Genomic DNA, 25,170 nt, shown 5'->3' on the forward strand with positions numbered 1-25,170 from the left:
TATGAATACTCATGGTGCTCTGGTGTTGTGCCAGAGGACTGGAAAAGAACCAACATGAACCCCATTTTCAAAAAAAGGAGGAAGGAGGACCCAGGAAACTATACACCAGTTAGTCTTACCTTGGTCCTGGGTAAGCTTTTTGAGAGAATTATCCTGGTGCATGTCTGTGAGGGGCCAGCAGGGGAGTTTATGCTTAGGAGCAAGCAACATGGGTTCATTAGAGGCAGGTCTTGTCAGACCAACCTGGTGGCCTTCTATGACCAGGTCACAAAATCCTTAGACGAAAGTGTCGTGGTGTGTGGCAGAAGACCACCTCTGTTTCTCCCCAAAAACTCTGCTCTGTGTTGACTTGGTTAGGATGGGCCCAGCAGAGAATACACACCTTTCCCTATCTGTTTAGGTAACCTGAGCTGGATGCATTCTTGAGGGAGGGGGGAAACCTGCTTCCTCTGCCTATGTGACTGGTATCACATACCTGGGTGAGGTACTTGCTCCCTGGGGAGCTAGGAACTGCCAGTCTGCCCAGCAACTAGTGATGCATTTCAAATTGGTTGGCTGATAGCCAACAAGTGCTGGCCTCCATTGGACCAGGTAAATGAGGTCACAAGGGCTATATAAGTCAAGGACTGCCCAGGAGGAAGGGGCAGCAGCCATGTGGGAGACTCAGAGAGAAAGAAAAGCTGAACCATCTGAAACTTGCTCTCTCTCTCAAAACTCATAATAAAGGACCTGCTTGCCTCCAGAGGGAATCTCCAACTGCCTCTAGATGATACTTGTGAGTAATCTACCTGAGATCTAACTAGATATATAGCTTGCAGTAACTCAGATGCATGATCAAAGGCTACCCAGCCATGGGAGTTTGCTCTGTGGGATTTCTCTGATATTGCTCTACCCTGTACCTTATTCCAACTCTACCCCTTGTAACCAATAAAGTTCTCCTTTGTATGTAGCGTGGGAGACTTATTAGGAGTGGGTCTAGATTATGCCTTGGGATCCCCTTGGTTCGGCTGACTAAGGGAGCCCACTACTTGTGCTTCTGACTGAGGGAAGCATCCCAAGTTCTTGAAGTGAATCAAGTACCCCCGAGGGCTACTAGGCCTGTGTTTCCCAGGGTACACAGAGCCAGAATCAAGTCCAGTTCTGGGTGGTGGCAGTGGAACCCCCAGGCTAGTAGATATGCTCCAGGAAGGGGATGGGCCAGACGTGAGGTACCCCCAGGGAGGCACTTGGAGCCTGGAAGGTGGTCAGGCGCAGTGAGGTGGGTGGCTCAACACACAAGTGCCCCCTACTGGCCCACCACATGGTGGGCATACTCTTTCTGGACTTTAGAAAGGCCTTTGACACTGTCTCTCACCCCATTCTCATTTAAAAACTAAGAGACTGTGGCGTTGATACCTACACAGTCAGATGGGTCACTAATTGGCTAGAGAGCCACACCCAGAGAGTGGTGGTGGATAGATCTTATTCAACCTGGAGGCATGAGGGCAGTGGGGTTCCACAGGGCTCGGTCCTTGGGCCTGCACTGTTCAACATCTTCATCAGCAACTTGGACGAGTAAAAAGCACCCAGGGGGTAAAAAGCACCCTGTTCAGATTTGCAGATGATAGTAAGATGTGGGAAGAATTGGTCATGCTAGAAGGGAGGAGTAGGCTGCAATTGGACCTGGACAGGTCACAGGGGTGGGCAGATGAGAACAGGATGGGTTTCAACCCTGACAAGTGCAAGGTACTTCACCTTGGGGGGAAGAACCAGCAGCATACCTACAGGCTGGGGAACTCCCTTCTCATCAGTGCAGAGGCAGAATAGGATTTTGGAGTCATTATTGATGCCAAAATAAACTTGGGCTGACAGTGTGGGGATGCGGTCAGGAAGGCGAACCGTACCTTGTCATGCATCCACAGATGCATCTCAAGCAGGTGATCCTCCCTCTTTATGCAACTCTGGTCAGGCCACAGTTGGAATACTGCGTCCAGTTCTGGGCACTGCACTTCAGGAGGGATGTGGACAACATGGAGAGGGGCCAGAGGAGGGCCACGTGTGTGATCAGGGGTCAGCAGGGCAGGCTCTATGAGGAGAGGCTCAGGGACCTGAACCTGTTCAGCCTCCATAAGAGAAGGCTGAGGGGGAAATCTAGTGGCCGTTTACAAACTAGCCAGGAGGGACCAGCAGGCAATGTTCCTGTTCCCCCGAGCACTACCAGGAGTGACAAGGAATAACAGTCACAAGCTGGCAGAGGGTAGCTTCAGACTAGATATCAAGAAGTGCTACTTCATGGTCAGGGTGGCTAGGATCTGGAACCAACTTCCAAATGAAGTGGTGCTGGCTCCTACCTCGGGGTTCTTTAAAAGGAGGCTGGATGAACACCTTGCCGGGGTTGTTTGACCCCAGTACTCTTTCCTGCCATGGCAGGGGTTGGACTTGACGATCTGCTCAGGTCCCTTCCAACCCTACCAAATATGAAAGGATATGAGTAAGAATCTTCCCAGCAATGGAGAGGAGGCCAATGCCTCCGTAGCTCCCACATACTGACTTGGCCCCTTTTCTTGAAGATGGTCACAATGTTGGCATTGTGTATTGTGCCAATGTCTGTATTTATGCAATGTTGGCAGAGGTGGAACTTCCTCATTAACCCATATTTTGATGAGAAGTTAGTGAAATGTTTCCACTAGCTTTGAAGACCTCTGCAAAGATGCCATCTGCATCTGGACCTGTATTATTCTTGGTTTGAGCGATAGCATTCCAGTCTTCCTTGAAGGATGGAGGATCAGCAAGAGATTCTATTGCTGGGTGTTGAAGGATGGACCCGATGGTGGCAGCTGAGACCTTGGATTTATACTTGAGTAGAGTCTTGAAGTGCTCCTTCCAGGGTTGCTTGATGGATACATTGTCCATGAGAAGGGTGGAGCTGTCCTGGAATCACAAAGGGGTTGGGCCATTGGAACGTGGCCCACGGATGGCTTTTATTAGTTGAAAGAAGCTTTTCATGTCATATTTATCAGTGAAACTCTGGATCCTCATGACCTTCACTTGCCACCACTTGTTCTTGATGTCCCGTAGTCTTCTCTGAACTACAGTTTTAAGCTGGTGGTAAGCCTCTTGTTTTTGCTGGTTGAAGGGTTCATTTTTCCACCTGCAGAACTTGGCTCTCTTCTCATGGATAAGTTCTAGGATTTCCTCATTGTTCTCATCAAACCAATCTCAGTGATGGTAAGTGGAATATCCAATAGATTCAGCAAATGCCTTGTGATTAACGGTCTTAAGCTTCTCCCAATGTGCCTGGATGCTCTTGATGTCATGAGGTAGGTCAGAGTACCTCTCAGTAAGGTGTTGCTGAAGAGCCTCACCTCTAGCTTGGTCTTCGAGTACCTTAATGTTAAATCTCTTCCACATTCCTTTCAGTTGTATACAGTGTTGTGGTGCAAGCTGCATGTCCATGATTGATCTGACTAAATAGTGATCAGTCATCTGCACCTCTCAAGACTCAGGTGATATGGACATTGGTATGGTCACAGGCTCTGACAATAATATAATTAAGAAGGTGCCAGTGATTGGAGCATGAATGTTTCCAAGTGGTCTTATATTTGTCATACAAACTCCCATACATTGTAGCTAGGCGGGTACAATGGTTGCTAGGGAAATGACACCAGTTTGGAGTCTGGCAACTTGTGAGTATCTCAAACTACCACATTTACCTGAATCCAAGATGACTTTGAATTTAAGACCCCTCCTGGTAATTAGATCCTAGGCATAAGGAATTTATAAATTTATTATAATTTTCCTTGTCTGGGATCTAGTAAATTCATCCCCTCACCCTGCCCAACTGCAGCAGGACAAGGAGAGGCAGTGGTGCTATTTTCCCTGCCCATTGCCACCTATCCAACTTGCCCAACTTTCCCAATAGCTGTCTGCCTTCTTGGGTACCTGTCCATCCCACTCCTGTCCTCCCTACTGTGCCTGTATCCTCCTAATCTGTACCCCAGCCATTTGCCACCCTGCTACCCTGCCACTTTCCGCCTGCTCCCACACCACTTACCTCCCCACCTGCCTGCCCCCCTGCACCTGCCCTACTACTTGACCTCCTTGCCACTTGCACTCCCTATTTACCTCCCCAATACCTGAGCTTTTGTCAAACTCCTGGCACCTGGCCTCCTCCAGCACTTGTCCCCCTCCCACCTGACCCCATGCCTCACCCCCTACTACCTGCTCTCATTGCTTAGCCCCCTGACTCCAGTGCTCCTGATGTCTCTTCCCACCCCACAGCAGCAACAGAGGTGGCAGGGGGTGGACTGTGGGGAGCAGAATAGGATGGAGGTGGAGGGGACAGGTGGTTGGAGGGGCAGCAGCCACAGAGCCATAAACACTGCCCCATCCTGCCTGTACTAGAATCTAAGATGAGGGGCTTTTTTCCTCCATGTTGAATGGGGCAGGGGGAATCTTATCTTGAATTTAAGTAAATACAGTAGTTAAGTGTGTGCTTGCAATATGAGACACAACAGATGATGCCTCCTGATGATCCCCCCTGGCCATCATAGCCCGAATCCAGACAACCTTCTTAGGCAGAAACCAAATGTTTCAGAACACAAGATGCAACCATGTCCTTATGGGAAGACATGTACCTACAGACAAATGCAAACACTAACATGCAGAAAGAGGAAATTAGCTTTAGCATTCCAAAACAAATGAATTTTGTGCCATGTGAAGACGGATAGCTGCCAACAATATAAATTAATCTGATTCCAGTATAAAAATTCTTATCCCTCATGACTTAGAGGGAAACTTCCCAACAAAAGCAAATCAGAAAATGGATCTGGTACTTTGTCAGTCTGAGAAGAAAGTGAAATCTCCCAAAAAACTCAGAAAAGAGATGCAGAAATGGGAGAATAGGAAGTGTGTGGTAAAGACTCACTCCAGTAATTTCTCCTCTGTGGATGGGTGTTAATTGATTTTTGCTGGTTAAGGGAAAAGATGTAATGCTAGAAGTTACAACTGAGACATCCCCTTAATGAGAAGCTGATAAAAGTTGGGAATTGGAAGATGGTCCCTCAGTTGGGTTAGTTGGTCAGAGAGACTAAAGGACTGCAGAGGTTTGCGAACTGCTCCACAAATAAAATTTGCTTTTAGTTCTTTTCATTCATGTATTCCTGTGTTGATTAAACCCAGTGATCACTACAGACACCCTATCAGCATATTCTTCAGTGTTGGGGTTTAGTGGTGTTATTACTTCCTAGCACAATAACAGTAAGAGAAATAGCTTCCTGCCAAGGGTTCCAGAGGAACCAGCACACCTCTGACTTCTAACCTGAACACATCACCCCCAGCCCTGCCTCATTAAAGGAACTCATGTTCTATATCTGGAATAGAAGCAGTTACAGCATTTTGATATCACTGCATCCCAGGTTCTTGGAGAACTTTTTATCAGGGGTACCCCCTGGAATTTGCACCAGCATTTGGCATCAATGCAACTCATCATAAACTTGGCCATCACTGAATGGGTCATAGGAACACTGGAGAAAACTGTTTACTTCAGAAGCTAATTATATTTTTAGCCACCTCCAATGTATGAATTAATGTAATTTAAGCTGTAACCTACTAAAAACCACAAGAGAAGCAACTAGATCATTTCACATAAAATCATCAGCCTGTCATCAGATAATAATAATTCTTACTGTTAACCTAGTCCTGATCCAAACAAGTTGATTAAAGGTAAAAAATAAATCACCACCAAAGTGTCCACCATCCCCCTCTCGGCAGCAGGGCACAAAACTCGGGTTTGGCCCTTGGGTGCAGCACGGTTCTGCCCTGGAAGTTTCTCTGACTGCCCTTCTGGAATCAAAGATAGGCATTTAGGGTCCTGAAAACCGTGTTTCTGAAAATCTCCATGAATGTTTCCTAGGAGTTTTGTGAATGTGGCACCCAGCCCTGCCACCAGGATGAGGCACCAAAAGTGTCCACCCACCTGGATTGAATGGTTGGGCAACACACTCACAGTGACCCCTTACAGACTTCTGGGCCACACTGGGTAGTGCATGTCAACCGCTTGCACCACAGGAGAGCAGGCTGGGGAAAATTTTTCTAGCTCCCACCAGGTCAACCCAGTTCTACCGCAGGAGAATGCCGCCACTCCCAAGGAAGCACCCCAGCTTCCCTGACCCTCGGGCCAGTTACCGGGGTGAAGCTGGATTTGTGGCTGGGCTCCTGGAACTTCTGCCCAGCCTGGCCCGCTGGATCGGTTCCCTTCTGGACCTTTGGGTTGACATGGCCTCATGGTGGGCTGCCCAGGCCCCTGCAGCCCCAGCCTGGGTCAGCTGCCACCTGGTTCCGCTCAGAGGGGTCACTGGGTGCTCACCCCAGGGCCCCGCATACCTGCCAGGACCCTTCAAGATGGCCCCAGCCCTCGGGCAGGTCACTGGGGCAAAGCTGGAATTGTGGCTGGGCTCCTGGCCCAGCCTGGCCCACCCCTTCTGGACCTCTGGGTTGACATGGCCTCGTGGAGGGCTGCCCAGGCCCCTGCCACCCTGGCCTGGGTCAGCCTGTCCTCGGAGGGGTTGCTGGGTGCTGACCATCCAGCATGATGGGGCCATACAGTTGCTAATCTAAACCCTCCAAGAAGCAATTCTTTTTTTCTTCTTTTGCTATTACAGTTGGCCTCTTATACAAACTGGACAATGTTTTACAGAATGTGCCACATGGGTACCAGATGGAAGGGTTGTTTTCCTTTTTAAATTGATTTCCTGAACAGTGCCACAAGAGACTTCAGTATGACTAAGCCAGTGCTGTTTTATGACTGTGGCACTAAAAGCACTGAAGGTATGATGCAACTTCAGATAAAGAAACTAATGCCTTTCTAACTCTCAGCTATTGTCTGAAGCAGTCCCTGGGCCATTTCTTCTTTGCTTGTGACTTTTCTAACAAACCCTATCTGGAGATATTTCCCTCAATAGCTTGAGGGGTTTGGATATGCACCTAAAGGGTGAAAACTGAAGGCTGTCCAAACTACTAGATGGTTGTGCCCCCTGCACAGGGGGTGAATTTGCTCATAGTCACCTGCAGTCAAAACATATCTCTTGCATAGATAGGGAATCTTTATGGATGGATCCAGGTACTCTGGTCTATAGGAAGTATTAATGCCCTACAAGGGCTCCCTACTCCTGCTCCCATCGCCTATGAAATCACAATTGGTAATTCTGCTACATTTGGGATCTGATTTATCTATAAATGAATAAAGACATGAAAGCTACGCATACATTTGCCATGACTCAGTTGCTCAGGAGGAGCACAGGAGAAAAAAGTGCTAGGATGTTTTTTTAAAGTGGTACAGAGGAATTTGAATTTCTGAAATAGAACGAGATAAAGGACATTCCTCTGGTTTGCAAATTTAAAGTAGCATACCATTTACTTCCTTATCTCCACTCATTTTACTGTCTTCAACAGTTCTAGGACTATAAATAAAAGATACAACTGCCAATAAAAGCCAGGAGTCTGAATATTAAATAAAAGAGGCAGCATATGAATTAGCTTTTCTTGCAGTTAAACAGAAGTGTCTTATCCCAAAGCCTACCTTGGCTGAAATCTCACGACTGTTTTCTGGCATCCAAAAGCCATATTCTGGGTCATTAGCTGCCATTTCTGTTCTCTCCTGGCATTCTGAGATTCCTGGCAATGCATTCTCCATCTGCTGCAGACACCAAAAGAAATGTTACCACTGGCCAGGCTGATAAGAACATTATGCTTAAAGGGAAAAAACCCCCGTAAGAAACTGGAAGCTGATTTGTGGGGGGTGGAAAATGATGTGTACTGATTTTTGTTTTCCCCAATTAAAAAACAAGAGTTGTTTGCCTGATGGAATGTTGGAAAACTGCTCTAAAAATGGTAATAATCAGGAAACAAATGGAAAACACGAGCTATAAAGGGTTTCAAAGTGTTACCACTCTTCATTTTAAACCTCTTTCTGAAATTTGCTCACACACAAAAAGCCACAGATGAACAAAAGTGTTGTCCATTTTCTGCTTTTTGTTCATTATTTAGATGACAGATATCAGCACTTGTCCCAAGGGGTCCTACACATACCATTTAATATGCTTATTTATGTATAAATATTTCCATTTGATTCAAGATCACTCATTCAAACGACAGCACAGATTTATACTGGGAGTCTCAGCCTGGAACTCTGACCCACAAAAGTCACCTAAATTTACATGAATTGGACTTGCAGGCTCTGTTGTCATATATTAGTGTTTTCCCCCTTTGCATTTAAACAATATTTTTGTAGTTTACTAGTAACATAATGCTTTGGGCTAAGAGAAGGTCAGTTGGGAGGAATCTGTCACTGGAGGAAAAAAAGGCAGTTTAGTTCAATGATTTGAACCCAGAATAGGTAATTATGGAGCCTTGAGCTTTAAGGCTGCCTATACACATACCTGGGGATGGGGGAGAGGGGTGTTTTATCACACTTTATCTAAAGCTCATTCAATGAGGTGTAGATAAAGCTCCCCTGTGGCCATTTTGAAATGGGCAGGGGCTTAATACATGTGATAGTGAGGCAACGCTGGAGTGTTCCAATTAGAATGTGAATATGTCTCTATGCACCCTAAGCCCAGTTATGTGACTGTGATGAGTCACTTACCTAACCTATACATTATTTGTAAAATAAGATAATAATCCTTCCCTATTCTTTCAAGCCATTGTAAAGTTAAGTTAAGATAACGTTGTGTTCTGGAAAAGTAAAGACTGAAATGTTGTTTTTTTTCTTCTCTATTCATTTTATTATCCAGTAGTTTATTTTGATCATTTAGAACATTGAAAATAAATGTAATTTTTAAAGCAACACTGTTGATTCCATTTTCAAAATGTTACATTTGGGCATTTATACACCTACCTTTTCATTTGGCAATGTGCTGGAAATCCACTGCTTCTGAGCAGACTTCATTAATCGAGTCTGCTCTGTACATGAGATAACACACACTGTGTGCAGTTGTGTAAGTGGCAAAATGAAGAACTAAAGCACCTCTGAGGTGTTTTAGTTCAAAAGTGCACCACTGCCATTTTCTCTGTGCTGATGTGAATTTCATCACTTATACAACTGCAACACAGCTGTGGGCACTTTTCAAAGCGCCTGGTGCCTACAAATGTAAAAATGCGTTTTGCTTTTATTCTTGGTCCCAGTCCTTCAAAAGTCCTTAATAATTCAAATGAGACCTCACACACGAGCTTGCTTTAACAGAATGAAGCAGTGATTTTTATTCTCTTTTCATTCTGTTCTGTCTGAAATACTATCTGTGAGGTCAGCTTACACGTATGTTATAGCAGGAAGCAGTTACCACATAGAGACATTTCTGTTCACTCTGCTGCAGAATGGGGTGAAAGGGGAGATTAAATTTCTAGTATAAACAAAGAAGTTGGAGTCAAAAAAGCCTGAACACTAACATTTACTGTTCCCCTCTGATTACCATATTTTAAATAATATTCTTAATCTTGTATTCAACTTTAGTTCTCTTTTAATGTTCCTGAATATTCACTGGTAAGAGAAAATTGATTCCAACTGGACTTAATTCATGGATGCAATAGGCAGTGTTTTCAGGCAATTCAGAACAGAGGAACAACTTTTCAGAGTCAGGCTATAGGTGCTCAAATAAAGACAGTCATACAGTGACTACAACATACACTTCCAGCCTTAGGTTACACCTATACTGCAGTCACAGATGAGTCTGCCCTATAATTTACAGATACTAAACTAGCTTTAAACTCACAAACTGAGATGCCATGAGCAGTCTAACTGCAGCAGCACAAAGTAGTAATTTATCTTGTGCCTTTGATGCTCATAGGTGTAGAAAAGGATCCATACAATCATTCCCTTTTCTCCCAGATCTTATACTGGAAAAAGAGGTATTATTATGGATCCCAGTACTTACTCTTAACCCTGTTTTCTTAAATATTTTGAGTTATGGTAGAAATTAGGTTTCAAATTGCTACACTTGTGGGTTTGTACTAGGTCTGTGTGAAGCTTGGGGTACTGATATGATCTGAAGGAGATTCGGCTTGATTTGGTGGTGACAGTAGGTTTGGAGACCACCAAACCAACTTCAGCTGGCTCAACTTGCTCTGTTCCGCATTCTGTAACCCAGCAACAGCACGTAGAAGGACCCCAGACTTGTGGAAATTCCCCAAAGGAGTGCGTGCATATATGCCTTATGCCTATGTATACTTATATTTGCATATGTATGACCGGTTAACATAAAAAGTACTATCGAACTCAGATTGGGGGGATCTCTTTGTCTCTGGACATTAAGTACCTCTCTGCAGAGTAATAAACTCACATACCGGACACTCCCTCGTTCTCTGCCTAATTGATCGTGGCTAGGAACGAGCCCAGAGATGGGACGTGGCCAGTGGTCATCAGTGTATGAGCACACCCTTTGGTGTATGGGTGCTACGCAGTAGCTGGCCAATTTCCCCGACACTATCACTCATCTCTTTCAGAGTTTTCTGGAATATATCCCCTCATGTCTGTAATTTAATTTACCAATTCATGAATAATATTTTTTATCCAAAAATGGTAGTAGGGGCACAGATTACAATGTCTGTACATGCAGATCTCAGATTGGCTTCCTCAATCATCTTATGGACTCAACAATAACTTCCCTGATTACTGGAGACTGTCATCATTGTATCGAATGGCTGCCAATGACAACAGCGTCTGCTACTGTTGGAGCTTCTCCAGTTTTTTTCTTTTGCACCTAAATAAAATTTTCCCTTGTTCATATAAAAATGATCCTATTCTCTTGAGGATGAAGTAAGTCTATACAACAGCCTGAGTTAGAAGCAGGCTGAACCCGTTCAGCTCTGTTTATTTGTCCCCAAACCCTTGGGCCATTTGAGAGTCCCTGGGCAGTGTTGCAACACAAAATTACCATTTGTGTTATAACAGCAGATAAAAGCTCCAGCCCAGAACTAGGGTCTAATTTGCTATGTACTATACAAACACATCATAAATATCAGACCATGCTCCAAAGAGCTCAGCACTGGGATTGAAAATGCCTCAAAATGCACCCTGACTTAGCATTCCCTGCCTAACTTTTAGCTCTCTACCCTTAGAGAACAATTCAAGAGGAACTGGCCAGGTGCATAAGATCTCTATATAGTCAGTGAAGATACCTCCTCCTAGGACTGCTACATTGCAAGGGAATACAGAAGCATTCCTTTGTTTGTTCTCCTGTGCAATGGCTTCTGATGGAAGAGCAATGCTGTGAGGCTGTTCTGGCTGTGGTGGTGCAGACAGTGTAGGGGAGAGGGTGACAATTTTGGTACTCCTAAATCAGAGGCCAGGGCTAGTGCCCTCATTCATCCCCCTACTTATACTACTGCCTAGTATAAATACTTTATAGGAATGCAGATACCTGATAAGGTGTATGGCTGCTGGCACAGGACCATTTTGAATCATTCTTTGTTACTCAGGTTCCTAAATTCTGCATAAATCCAATTTAGGTGAATAAGGAACTATTTTTAATCCTGCCCTAAATTATTTGTTCAACGTTTTGGACAAAGTTAGTGACACTATATGAACACATGCTTCCTGAGTTCCAGCTAAGTGCCTTAAAAGCATGACTACTCCCTCTTCTATAGGCATGTAACCACTGCTAGATCTAGTAGTTCAAGCTTCAACAAGAAGGACAGAGGCTGATTTGTACCTAATGGTTTCAGTACAAAGAGAAAATCCCTTGAAAAGAGAAACAGAGTTCTCTGGCAGAGTCGCTTTGGGTTGCCACAGAAGTTTTCCCGTGTGCTCATCATCAGTTCTCAGCTCTGCAAGATTTTGTGGACTTTCTGGTAAAACTATCTGAAGCCACTTGTCGTGACTGGTGCCATCATGACTGAAAAAATGATGCTAAATAGAAAGACAAGTCAAAAGAGCTTAATTCACTGTAAACTTATATACATATATTTTTCAAAATGTATTTTAATTTCTGCAAAAGTGTGTGTAACAAATTTTGAAGGACTAGAAAAGAGAGGGGCTCTTTTCTAGAGTTTTGGCTTATGAAAAAAGAAATGACACAAAATGACTTATTTTCACATTTATAAGTATAATGGTATCTCTGGCTGCCTCTAACCTGACTGTTAATTAATGCATTGCCTACAAAGCAAAAAGCATGACAATGATTACACAGCACTGACCAGAGATTTCTCTTTACATGCCACTCAGCACATCACACATTTATAATAGACTTCATCCAAAATAAAACAAATAAAACAAAATAAACTAAAATATTGTTAGCTCCCCCTGACACATCAAGATAGGATTTTATTGCAATACAGAACCACAGTTCCATGACAAATTTTCTGCAATCTTAAAATGATATGTACTATTCTTATAAAATTGAAACTGCATATTTATTAACCACATGTTTAGAACCTCAGTTTTACACTTAGAATACATACACACTTACAGGATCTAATTTATGATCATGTGGCTTACATTAAGCTGCACGATTGTAGATCAGGTCCCCACTTGTACACATGTTCCCTGGTGTAGGGAACCATTCCAGGAACATCATCTATTGGGGTAGAGGGAGGGGAAGACAGGATTTGGGAGGCTAGCAGGTCCATGGGGGTGGGGGTTGGCAGGTCCAGGGAGGGCTAGTGAGTCTGCTGGGGGAGTTATTTGTGTAGGGGTAGGGGGTCAGAGGGCTAAAAGTGGCCCAGTCAGGTAGGCAAAGCACAGATTCAGGGCTGAGGTGAGCATCTGGGCTTTCCCAGTCCCAAAATGTACTGGTACATGCATTTGGTTATATCAAGCAAAGGTTAGCCCAGTCTACATTGTGTACATCCTTAGGTAAACCAAGTTAGAGCTGGTCAGCCAGCTTTTGCCCAATCTAAACTTCCTGAATGTGTACAGTTTGGTACTTATATCAACCTATATAACACCTGAATGTACCCTCAAACTGAAAACAGCAACCCCAATAGTACAGCAAGATTTGAAGTGAACTGACTTTTCTGACTTATGAACTCTGAAAATCCTACAGGCCATAAGTAAAGCAAACTGTTCACAGAAAAGGTTGGCAGAAATTACTTCACATCTTCACAAAGTACCCAGAGTTTAATTTTTACCTCCTTGAACAGTGGGTTTGATCATATAGGCTAGGGACAGAAATTACACATAAACTGGTAAAAGTGATCAGAAACCAGTTCAAATCTGTAACACAACAGGGCTGGAACCAGATGTGCAGGCACATGCAGTTTGTGGCACCACAAATCCCTTTGCAGAGCCACAAACCACATGTGTTGCATGTTAAACTGTGCATGGTCCTGTTAATTAGCAGTGCTGGGACAAAATTTGCTACTGGTAGCAAATAAAATGCCTGAAAAAAAGGGGGTACAAAGCATACCAAAGTGCCATATGCCAGGACAAACATGGAGATGAGGGAGCAGGCAGGTCTGGGCTGGCTGCTCCCCCATGTTGAGGCACACTGTGTCCCAGCCACAGCACCCACACAGAGGCACTCAGAGACAGGGAAGCAGCCAGCTCAGGGCTGCTTGCTCCCCCATCTCCACATGCCACTTCCTGGCTGGCTGGGGCACAGGGTGCCTCAGCATGGGGGCTGCATGCCAGTTTGTTGGGCTGAGGCCCCCTGTGCCTCAGCCAGCCTCCTGTGCAGCACACGAAGCAGTGGAATAATGTGTCCCACTGCAAACTGCATGAGTTTGTGCCACTAACATTTGTGCTACTGTAAACACATACCCCTGCTCATGTGGACGCAGCCCAGAAGTTCAGCACACATAAACTGCTTTCAAAATGGCTGAAATCAGTTTAAGATAAACCTGGATGGATGTAGTATCAGGCTTAACTGATTTAGGTTAAATTGGTTTATTGAACTTCTATCCCAGATCCCCTCCAGATTCAAGTCAACTCACAGTCCTCCACCATCCCAAGATCCTTTGCACCTCCCCCCACAAACTCCTCTTACGGGGTGGGCAGGCTAGCATTGACTCAAACTGTCTGCTCTACACCCTCAACTTCTGGCCTGGGCCATTGCAAGCATGTAGCTGTATTTCCAGAATCAAAGGTGAATGCCTGTTCACTGACTTATCAGTTCAATATATGCAGGTTAGACTAACCTGTGAAGGTTGCATTGATTTAGCTTTGGGCATTTTGACTGTCTGTAGTTAACTTTAGTAAACAGACTTTATAGGGTTGTATCTATACATGGATGCAGAATTGAGACTCTCTGGGAACTTTAAACTGAATCCTGAACTGGTGTGAATCAGTATAGCTTAATTTACTTAGTTCTGTCTCATGTGTTTAAGATCCAAACTCTAATGTTGACTTAATAGTACTTTTGTATTAATACATTTTTTCCATATAATTTATAACAAAAAACCTAATTCCACATAGCAGTTTTCTGTATTCCTATCTGCAGAGGTTTGTGTCAAACTGCCTTTTACATTTCACAGTCCTCCACCTCAGTGATAAGGGTGAGAAACAGTCTACTTACAAGCTTGTGAGCTAAGTTTCATTTTATAAGTCTATCACAGTATCAGTAAAGAATTTAATGATGAATAATTTAATAATTCATAGCCATGTACATCAAAGATGAGCTACCCAGGAAGGGTATTAATCAAGAAAAGAAGACTCTGAATTCCCAAACTCTTACAGAATGTAAGAATATAGCACCTAGGGCTATGTGTAGGTGAAACAAGAGCCATGTGTGCATGACACTTTAAAAAAGGCTAAATGCTTTAATGAGGCACCGCTTTAATGAGGTCATTGTTTACACACCCTGGGGGTGTATTGTGCATTCATTCCCGCTGCTGTAGGAAATTCGGTGTCTTAATGTGCCTTAAATGACTTGGGGCACAGCCCCTACAGCCACGGAGCAAAGCACTGGGCTCCATGCAGCTCAGGGGCTCTGCAGGAAGCTCTGCAGCAACCTGGGAAGGCAGGCTCCACCCAAGAAAAGCAGCAAGCCTGATCTTTACCCCCACCCCCTGGAGCTGCCTGCCTGCCAGAGCTACGTGGGGGCCTGATGCTTCCCTCCACAGCTGCGGTGCCTTTCAGGACCACCTGAGCTGGGCACCTGCAGGCAGGTGCCAGCTGGGGGAGGGGGCCACCACTGCCGGGGAGGGAAGCACCAGCCCCCCTGCAGCCCAAAGACCAGTCTGCCCAAAAGCAGCTTGCCTCCCCTCCCCACTGGAGAGGCAGGTAAGTCAGCAGAGTGTGTACGTGACACGGGGATTTAATCAACCCTAAACTGAAGTGGTGTTTTTTAAAATGTACTGCTTCAATTTAGGGCCCCCGTTTCATCTATGCCCTAGAATGTAAGTCTACATGCATTTATTTTTTTATATTTTTTATTTGATCATGTTTCATGGTCTTACCAGCATCATTAAATTAATTTATAATAGACTAACACTGAAGAATTTTTGAAGAGTCTCAGGGAAACCATTATAAGAAAGTTGTACCCTGACCACTAGATGAATTTATATTCCTCCAATCTATCCTTGTGTCTATATGCTGTGAAGGAAGACAGACTGTAACTGGGGAGGATGAATCTGTCCTCCCCAGAGGATTTCTGTTGGTTGAGAGGTTTATGCCAGTGCCTCCATACCCTTTCTGGCTATAGAAACATACAGTATAGCTTGAGTTTTGGTTGTAGCTGTGCTGGTCTAAGGACATAGGCAGTCCAGGTTCTTTGAGAAGATGTGATCTTTTATTAGATATTTGTATTAGATATTTTTATATTCTGTTATATTTATTATATTTTAGATATTTTTTATATATATATAATGTATAATTATATATATACTTATATATGTAATTAGCCTGAGGTGCAGGGCTCCAGAACCCAGAAGCCTCTGCACCTATTTCCTTGAAAGTTGGCAGGCTTTGTGGCCTCAGCAGGGGCCACCACCCCTGCAGTTTTTACCCCCGTGCCTTAACACACATGCAGTGTCACCCATGTCACGAGTTTTGCTTGTCAGCAGTTTGAGGTGCAGTTTCCCAGAAACCCCTGCACCTATCTCCTTGAAACTTGGCAGGATTCTTGACCTGAGCAGGGGTTAGCATACCTGCAGTTGCCACCCTGCTGTGGCTTAACAAACACGTGACACAAGTTTTTCTTGTCAGCAGTTTGAGGTGCAGTGTCCCAGAAACTCCTGCACTTATCTTCTTGAAACATGCCAGGCTTCATAGTCTGGGAAGGGAGTACCATCCCTGCAAGTTTCATCCAAGTCAGGCAAGAAACGACAAAGTTATAGGCTGTTTTGTGCTTCCCCATTATAGCCTATAGGTGAAATGTCAAAACAGCATCGAAACAACAAAACTGTTTTGATGAAATGAAATGGAACAGTGTTTTCAAAACTAAATGAAATTTGAAACAAAATACTGTTTAGTCAAAAAGCAGGTCAAAATGGAATGGTGCCGTTTTGCACAGCCCTAGTGGCTAGCTATCTTGCTGAGGGCATGGAGCTACTGCAATGCCTATTGGGCAACCCTCAGTCAGATGTGGCAGGATCTGGCCATGGTTGCCCAGGAACCCCTGTCCTGTCCACCAACCAATATTCCAAGCGTGAGGCTGTTCAGCATTGGTGGGGATGTTGCAACACCCCACCACAACTCCTTGGATCCTAGTTTGGTGGAGCAGCTGGTGTTCCTGAAGGCAAACCTCCTGCTGCTGGGGTTCCCCAAGCTCCACCTGCAGATGGAGTGAGTGCCACCATACTCACTTTGCACCTATATGCTTTTTTAATTTTCTTTGACAACCATTTAATGCCCCATTCTGAGATATAGAGGCAGAAGGTTTTCACCAGCCAGCAGGGGAAAAACATCTCCCTGCTGACCTCTCATACCAGAATGAATTTGGAGGTATGGGCTGCGGCTATGGGGAAGGATAAGCCCCCAGGTCCTGGGCATCACCTAAAACTTGCTTTCATTTTCAAATGCACATACATAATTTCAAGCAGTGCAGCCAATCAGCTGCATATTGGCTGCCTTCTTTTTGCAGTTATCTCAGTGAGAAGCACAATGGCAATATGCCTAGCAGGAGCTCAGGTGCGTGCAGTAGTTTGCTGTTTCAAATTATCAGTCTTTTTTCAAAGACAAAGACAACTTGTATAATCAGCAGCTAGTACCAAAATAACAACACGTTGCTTTCAATTTCAAGTAAAACACCATCACAGTGCAAAGAAGCAGATTATATAACATCAAGAACATGGCTTCCAAAACAGAGTTTGAAGGCTACATGATATTGGGACTCAATTGAAAAACTGCTGATGAATATTACTATAAGCAGAGCCTCCTTTTTATATGCATATTAAACAAAACCTGTGAAGCAGGAGGGAAAAAAGAAGGAAAACAAAGAACAAAAAACTCCAACTTTATAGCTTTCCCTGCAGCCACAATGGACCATGCAGGTAGGGTTTAGGCAAGTACTTACAAGGCTTATAAGTAATTTTGTTCAGCCTTTATTATCAGGCTGAATGAAGAGTATGTAAGATGTGGGGCTTGGCCTACATTTTCCCCACAAAAGCCCCAGTCCTGCCAACTAGTGCATCTTAGCATACCCCTTTACTTGCATCAAGCTCCATGGAAATCTGTGAGGATCTGCACCTTTGAAGATATCCACCCCATTAGTAATGAGGGTAGCTATAACTCCTTACAGTGACATGATATTTATTTTATGTTTTTTGTTTTATGTCCCTAGCATTAATTTTGTTACCAGTAAGGTGCTCCATCAAAACTCAGATTGAGTTGGAGGTAGAATAGTACCCATTCTTCCCACTTCTACTGGCTAGAAATATGTGAATGGAAGAGTGGATGGGAGTAGGCCCTTTAAACTCTGTTTTCTTTCCTAATTCAAGCCCTGTATCACAGAAACGCTAATGTGGCTTTTTTCCCCTCCAGATACTGTACATTACAGTTGCATCAATATGTTACAGCACTCTAATGATACAATCACAAAGTGCTACATAAAACTAAATCTGCTTCTTCAGTTAAAATCTTTAGGCCAAACTCAATGGTGATATAAAAGATGGTGTACATCTCTTCAAAATGGGCAATGTAGGGTGAGATGCACTGCCTTATCCATAAGGGTGAAGAACAAAGGAAACCTACACAATGAGGAGACAGAAAGTAGACACTGAATGCAGAAAAAAAACAGCAACTGACAACGGATTGTGAAACAAACATCTGTCTCGTTAGCCACAGGCATAATGGTAGACTTTGTGCACTGGACAGCAGACTCATACCTTATGGGTATGTGCTCTGAGGGGAAAAAAAATGGAGGCAGTGGCTCCAGCTGAATGGAGTGGACCAGGGCCAGGAAGCAGTTGTGAGGGGAAATGTCACTCCCAACAGCCAAGTTAAATCTCCCCTGGCTCACAGCTACTACAGATTGATCTGCTGAGAGACAATGCAAAGCCCTTAATTCAGCAGTGGTTGCAGGACCAGGGAAAGGTTAACCTAGCTGTTGATGGAAACACCTCCCCTTAAACCACTGTCCTGATCCCACTCCACTCAAGTCCTCTACCTCCATTCTAGCACCTTTTCCGAGTACCTGGGCACCCACCCCCTTAGTTACGCTCCTGGTATTAGCTGGCAACTGCTTTTCCTGATATGTCTTCTCTTGCATCTATTAGCATGTTTCTCCACTCATTTTTCAAAAAAATCAGGCCCATGCTGTTCAACATCTTCATCAGCGACTTGGACAAGGGGGTAAAAAGCACCCTGTTCAAATTCGCAGGTGACGCTAAGATGTGGGGAGAAGTGGGCATGCTAGAAGGGAGGAATAGGCTGCAATTGGACCTAGACAGGTTACAGGGGTGGGTGGATGAGAACAGGATGGGTTTCAACACTGACAAGTGCAAGGTGCTGCACCTGGGGAGGAAGAACCAGCAGCATGCCTACAGGCTGGGGAACTCCCTTCTCATCAGTGCAGAGGCAGAAAAGCATCTTGGAGTCATTACTGATGCCAAAATAAACATGGGCCGACAGTGTGGGGATGCGGTCAGGAAGGCGAACCGTACCTTGTCATGCATCCACAGATGCATCTCAAGCAGGTCCAAGCAGGTGATCCTACCCCTCAATGCGGCCTGACCACTGTCACAATTGGAGTACTGCATCCAGTTCTGGGCACCGCACTTCAAGAGGGGTGTGGACAACATGGAGAGGATCCAGAGGAGGGCCACCCGCATGATCAGGGGTCAGCAGAGCAGGCACTATGAAAAGAGGCAAAGGGACCTGAACCTGTTCAGCCTCCACAAGAGAAGGCTGCCCTAGCGGGGGATCTAGGAGCGGTTTCCAAACTAGTCAGGGATGACCAACAGGCATTGGGGGGAGTCCCTGTTCCCTCAAGCACTACCAGGGGTGACAAGGAATAATGGTCACAAGCTGGCAGAGGGTAGATTCAGGCTAGATTCACTGTTAGGGTGGCTAGGATTTGGAACCAACTTCCAAGAGAAGTGGTGCTAGCTCCTACCCTGGGGGTCTTTAAGAGGAGGCTAAATGAACACCTTGCCGGGGTGGTTTAAGCACAGTACTCTTTCCTGCCATGGCAGGGTGTTGGACTTGATGATCTGCTCAGGTCCCTTCCGACCCTACCAACTATGAAACTATGAAAGTATTAAGTGATTCAGCAGGCAACTAATTCAAATCTTTACACAAGCTATATAACTATATTACACCAGAAACTGAAGCTGATGTTCTGACAGAGGCAGGTCTTTTTGTTAATAAATGGGGATTAACCACAGAAAGAAAATCAATAGCAGATCACTTTATAATGCTACTAGCTAAACATTAATGGAGAAGCAAATATAGGGCTCAGTTATATCTCCTATTCTGCAAACAGAAGTCTGTTCACTTCATTATAACCCTTGGAAAAGCTGAATTTGTGCTTCCCCCAGCATAGCCCATAAACATAAATCCATAGGCAGAGCACTGGGATTATGGCCACATCTGTAGACACCTAACAGGTATCTGATCCTATGTACCTACTTCATGTTTTTGTCTCTGAATCCTTTGAAGACAATCCAGTTTCATAAACAACCAAGGAGAGGAGTAGTAACTTCACAATACATGGCAAGGAGCTCAGAGAAAACTTCAGTTCTGATGCTTTTAGAACAGGGCTACAGCACAGCTACAACAAATGAGTGCCATCTGGGTGTTTTCTGCATACAGGGGTAATTCCAAAGAGTTGATTCCACTGAGTTTGTTGTACTAGACATGATTCTGAGAATTACAGGACCATAAGTAAAAACAGAATTGAAAAACGCTTATGTAAACATGACATGATTGGAACTATTAAGTACAGAGGAATATAATGAAAGCATACAACATATTGAATGGTATAGAGAAAACGACATGGGTATTTGTATTCACCCATCTCATAATTTAAAAACAAGGGGACATTCCGTGAAATTAAAAGATACCAAATGCAAAATACTAAAAGGTACTTTATTTCACACAATGGAAAATTAACTCGTGAAACTCAGTGTCTGAAAATAAAGGTTGACACTAAGGGCCTCATTTCACAATAATTTTGGGTGACTCCCAGAGCTTTTACCCCTTGGACGGTCTGCACATTAACACCTGAAACTATTTTTAAGCACAAGTAATGTGGCTCAAATTTACGCCACTCCAGGGCAGGATTAGCTCCGATCCCTGTTACCCAGTTTATACTACACTAAATTGTACCCATTTAGTGTACCTTAGTGTAAACACCCCATCTGCCCCCCTCTCCCTGGCTAGCTTTGTAACAGAAACAAATATTGTCATATAGAAAGTAATTGGGCATATTCTTACTTTCCATAAATACATTGCACTAGTCCTTTAAATAATCCTCCTATGGTCTTAGGGTCTTGTTACCATGTTAGTACTAGCTCAAATTTGGAGCAGTCACACCTTTGGCCAGCAGAAGCCTGGAGGACTGAAAGATAAGAGTTCTCCCTCTCTCCCTCCCCCACACCATTTCAGGCTTCCCTTCTGTCCTCCAAGGCTCCCCTAACTCTCCTCCTTTCCCCACTCCTCAGGGCCCCCTGCCTCTTGCTGCTCCTGGCACATTACTTATGTGTGGCTGCCTGCACTGTCTGTCCCAGGGGAGCAGGCAGGGAAGGGTTAATCGGATTGCCCAGCCACTGTCGCTAAGGCTTTTGTCTGGGCCCGAAGAGCAGCAACCAGACAGGCAGGTTAATCCTTCCCTGCCTGTTCCCCTGGGACAGAAAAAATGGACAGCCACAAGTAAATAATGCCCCAGGAGCAGTGGGAGGCAGGACAGACCCCAAGGGGCACAGAAGGGGGAAGAACTGGGGGAGCCTCAGAGCACAGGGGGATTCTTACTTTTCAGTCCTTCAGGCCCCAATTATTTTCTATATGACACTAGTTTTTTCTGTTGCAAAGCTAAGCGATAGATACTATTGTGATCTAGTGCAGCCACACTGGCCACTGATAGACGTGGAAACTGCGCCCCCCACAACAATTTACCAGAAGAGGAAGTGTATTAGTTTGATCCGGCTCCCCAGATAGACAGATCGCATGCTTCAGCAGGGCTTTTTGGTGATTTTATCAGGTTCAAAAAGTGCCAAGAAGCCCCGTTGATGAGCGCAATCTATACAGACGTTGGGCGAGCTGGGTCAAAATAACACAATGCCTCTTCTGGACATGTGCTGTGCTTGGTGTAGGGGCTTGCCAAGCTGAAAGTAAAGCACTATTTTTTTTTCATGTCTGTAGGCAGGAACTAATGGAGTTGGAGCCAGGGTTCCCTCTAAACTACAAAGGGATGGCTGCACACGCTTTAAAAGCATGCCACGCACGAGTTCATTAATGCCGCGCACCCAGCCGGTGAGGAGCTGGGTTACAGCTTTGAGGCAAGAAGCTGACCGCGGCAGAGGCACCTACGCTGGCATGGGATAATTTACCAGTAAGCTCCAGGCAGGCTGCTGGAGGCGAGGCGAGGCTGGAGACAGGGCCAGGGCCGGGGGCGGGGGCTGGGAAACTGCTCTGCTTCCCAGCCCCAGTGCCATGTGCCTCCTCACTCCCAGAGGCGGCATGGCAAGGTGGGGTCTGGGGCTGGTGCCACTCCCAGAGGTGAGGTGAGGCAATGCAAGGCTGAGGCCAGGACCAGGAAACTGCTCCAGTCCCGGCGGCAGTGCAGGGGCCAGGACCAGGAAATTGCTCCAGTCCCAGCAGTGATGCAGGGGCCAGGACCGGGACCAAGACTGGTGGCGGTGCAAGGCTGGGGCCAGGAAACTGCTCCAGTCCCGGCAGTGATGCAGGGGCTGGGGCCAGGACTGGGAAACTGCTGGGAAAAGAAAAAGGAAATTACTATGGATACAAACACATTCTGAAATTACACTATGCACTGTGGGAATGTTTTTTTTCTTTTTGAATATTTGTCCCAATCATGAGAGGATTATCTTTTGTTGTTATACCATGGGCACACGCCAAAAGGGGAGGCGGGACCAACTTGGGAACAGACGGAAGTGGCATGCTCACGGACCGCTACACCTTAGAGGGAACTTTATTTGGAGCTAGGAAGAGTTGTCCCTTACTGGTGAGTTCTCCCATTAACAAACTTCCTCTGAAGTAACTGGCATTGGTCATGGCCAGAGGCAGAACATAGAACAGATCTCTGATCTGATTCAATGCAGTAGTTCTTATGTAATTAAGTGGATATTTTGCTATTTCTCCCTTATTTGTCAATTTAGGAGATCATGCTGGAAAACTGCATCTATTTTGAGACCATGACCTTTAGAATGTACACATAAACTGTAAGTTATCATTCACGAGGATGCCCTTATGACCTGCTGGGAGCCTGGCAGCTGTTACATCAGAAACATTGTGTCCAGTCTCTGGGAAATTTTTAACTGCAGAAGTGACCCTTTGCCATGGAGTTATTCTTTAGTAGCTAGAACCAAAAATCAATGGTGGATATTTAAAGTGTGGCACCTAGAGCTCTGCTGAATAAAAGTGACCTCATTTCCACAGGTGCTCAGTACAAATAAAGAGTAGTCAACACGTCTCAGGAACTGCTGCTTTTATTTGGGAGTCTAAATGGAGAAGAAAGTGTCAAATTTTAAAAACTAACCTTAACTTTTGGCCCATATTTTTATTTTTTCATAAACTCTTGTTTGTAGCTGCTAAAGTTGTGAAGCTAAGCTTTAAAAAGTCTCTAAAATAGTTTCATATAAATAAATGGAGAAAGACAAACTCAATATGAAATCAAATTTATATTTCTAATACATTCCTAAGAAATGTCCCCAGTGCCCCAGAGTATATGGAACATGCTATTTTTTGAATTACTTCAGACCCAGAGTCCCCTTTCTGACCTCACTATTTTACTAAGCCCCAGTAGAGTAATACATCCTGTGCATGTTCCCATTTATTGCTTTTTCATAGGCTAAATACAGAAAGCCCAAGGCCGAGTCAATTCAATCTTCTCAGGATAGTCTAAACTGTGTAGATTGGACTGATAAGCAAGTGAATAGACATTCAGTTTTGATTCTGGAAATGCAGCCACATGCCTGAAAGGCCAAGGTCACAAGCCGGGGGGGGGGCACTACAGCACGCCTCTCTGCTCAGTTGGAGCAAACGGCTTGGGCCAAGGGTAGGCTGCCTACCCTGAGGGGGAATTTGCAGGGGAGGTTTATGTGTAATTTCTGTCTCTATCCAGAGCAACAATTAGTTGCATTATACAGGAAGCCTTCTCTTGTCTTTATTGTTAAGTTTAGCACCACCTAGAAGACCAGGCCTAGGACTATTGCTCAAGTGTGCATTGGGGCAAATGTGGAAGGAACGAAAACAAAGTGCTGGGTGACTGAGGCAGAGTATAGGAGGAAGGTATAAAAAAAATATACCAAAAATATTCCATACTGTTATTCAGGAAGAGTTAGGAGAAAACACTGTACTTTGCCCCTGAATTTTAGAGCCCACAATAAACCATTTAAACATGAAGAGATTTAAGTTGATATTATAAACTACTCAGAAAATGACGCTGCTCACCTTTTAATATTTCGATATTCACAGTATTAATCCAAAAATTTGATTAAGTTAAAATATCAATTAAGGGAGTCATGTAGGGAAATAGAAGTGTCTGGAATCCCTACAAAAATGTTACACTTCTTTTTCCATAGTCACTTTGACAGCATGTATGGATTGTTTAAACTGAAATACATCCTGGCCTACCCTCAAAATAGTCAGCAACACATTAGCAAGCAACTAACAATCAGCTTAGGCTTTTTATTCCTAGCATTTCAGCAATGTAGATAGTACCTTACTCACAAACAAATCTATATATCATTTTGCAATGGACAAATTCTTGGACACAACACAACTTAGTAGTCTTATTTAATAGCTTCTGAACTATAATAAAGTATGTGAAAATTGGTGATACAATTGTCTGTGAATGATAGCTAACAAACTATATATATTTTTAGAACCAAACGATCTATGCCGAATAATAATGTATAATATTGACAGCAGAAATTAAAGTATTTTACCTGAAACAAAACCAACTGTATATTTAAATTTTGCTAGTGTGATCTCAGTATTTCTAACTTTGCAATGCTTCTTCTTTCTCTCTTGTCCATCCATCTTGTTAAGATAAATATATTTTTTGAGACCAATAAGTTGAAGTCCATCTAAGAAGTTTACTATTCTAATTGCAGAGGGAAAATCTATTTTGATCCCAAACTTGTCTGAAAAATGTATACTGATTTTGCTCAAAAGTTTCTTTAAATTTTTTTCTGCCAACACATGCAGTAAAGATAGACCATGTGCTCTGTAGAAAAGTGACACGCTTTTGCTTGCCATGATCCACAATAACAGGAATTAGCAATATCTTCCAATTAAATTCACAATGTACATGAATTCATGTTTAAATTATATGTAGAAGACAGCAAACAGCAATATAAAGATATTTTCTCATAAAGCTGTTTCAGGTTCAATGGTTAATTGCACTGTAAATAAAGACCAATGTTTTATATCATGTGCAGCATATTCTCAATTACATATTAAAACAGAAGGCTGGGCATGATTAAATATTACAATAGACTGGGGGCATCTGAAATAGTATTTAAAATTATTTCCTGCAGTAGCTAAACATTCATTCTTATTTAATTTTATAGGTATATATTTAAAGTATTCATTTACTCTGTTAAACCTGTGCTGTTGAAGGACTTATCCTAAAG

This window comes from Crocodylus siamensis, chromosome 7 (assembly GCF_052110815.1).
Source record: "Crocodylus siamensis isolate JL-2025a chromosome 7, ASM5211081v1, whole genome shotgun sequence".
Taxonomy (NCBI): Eukaryota; Metazoa; Chordata; order Crocodylia; family Crocodylidae; genus Crocodylus; species Crocodylus siamensis.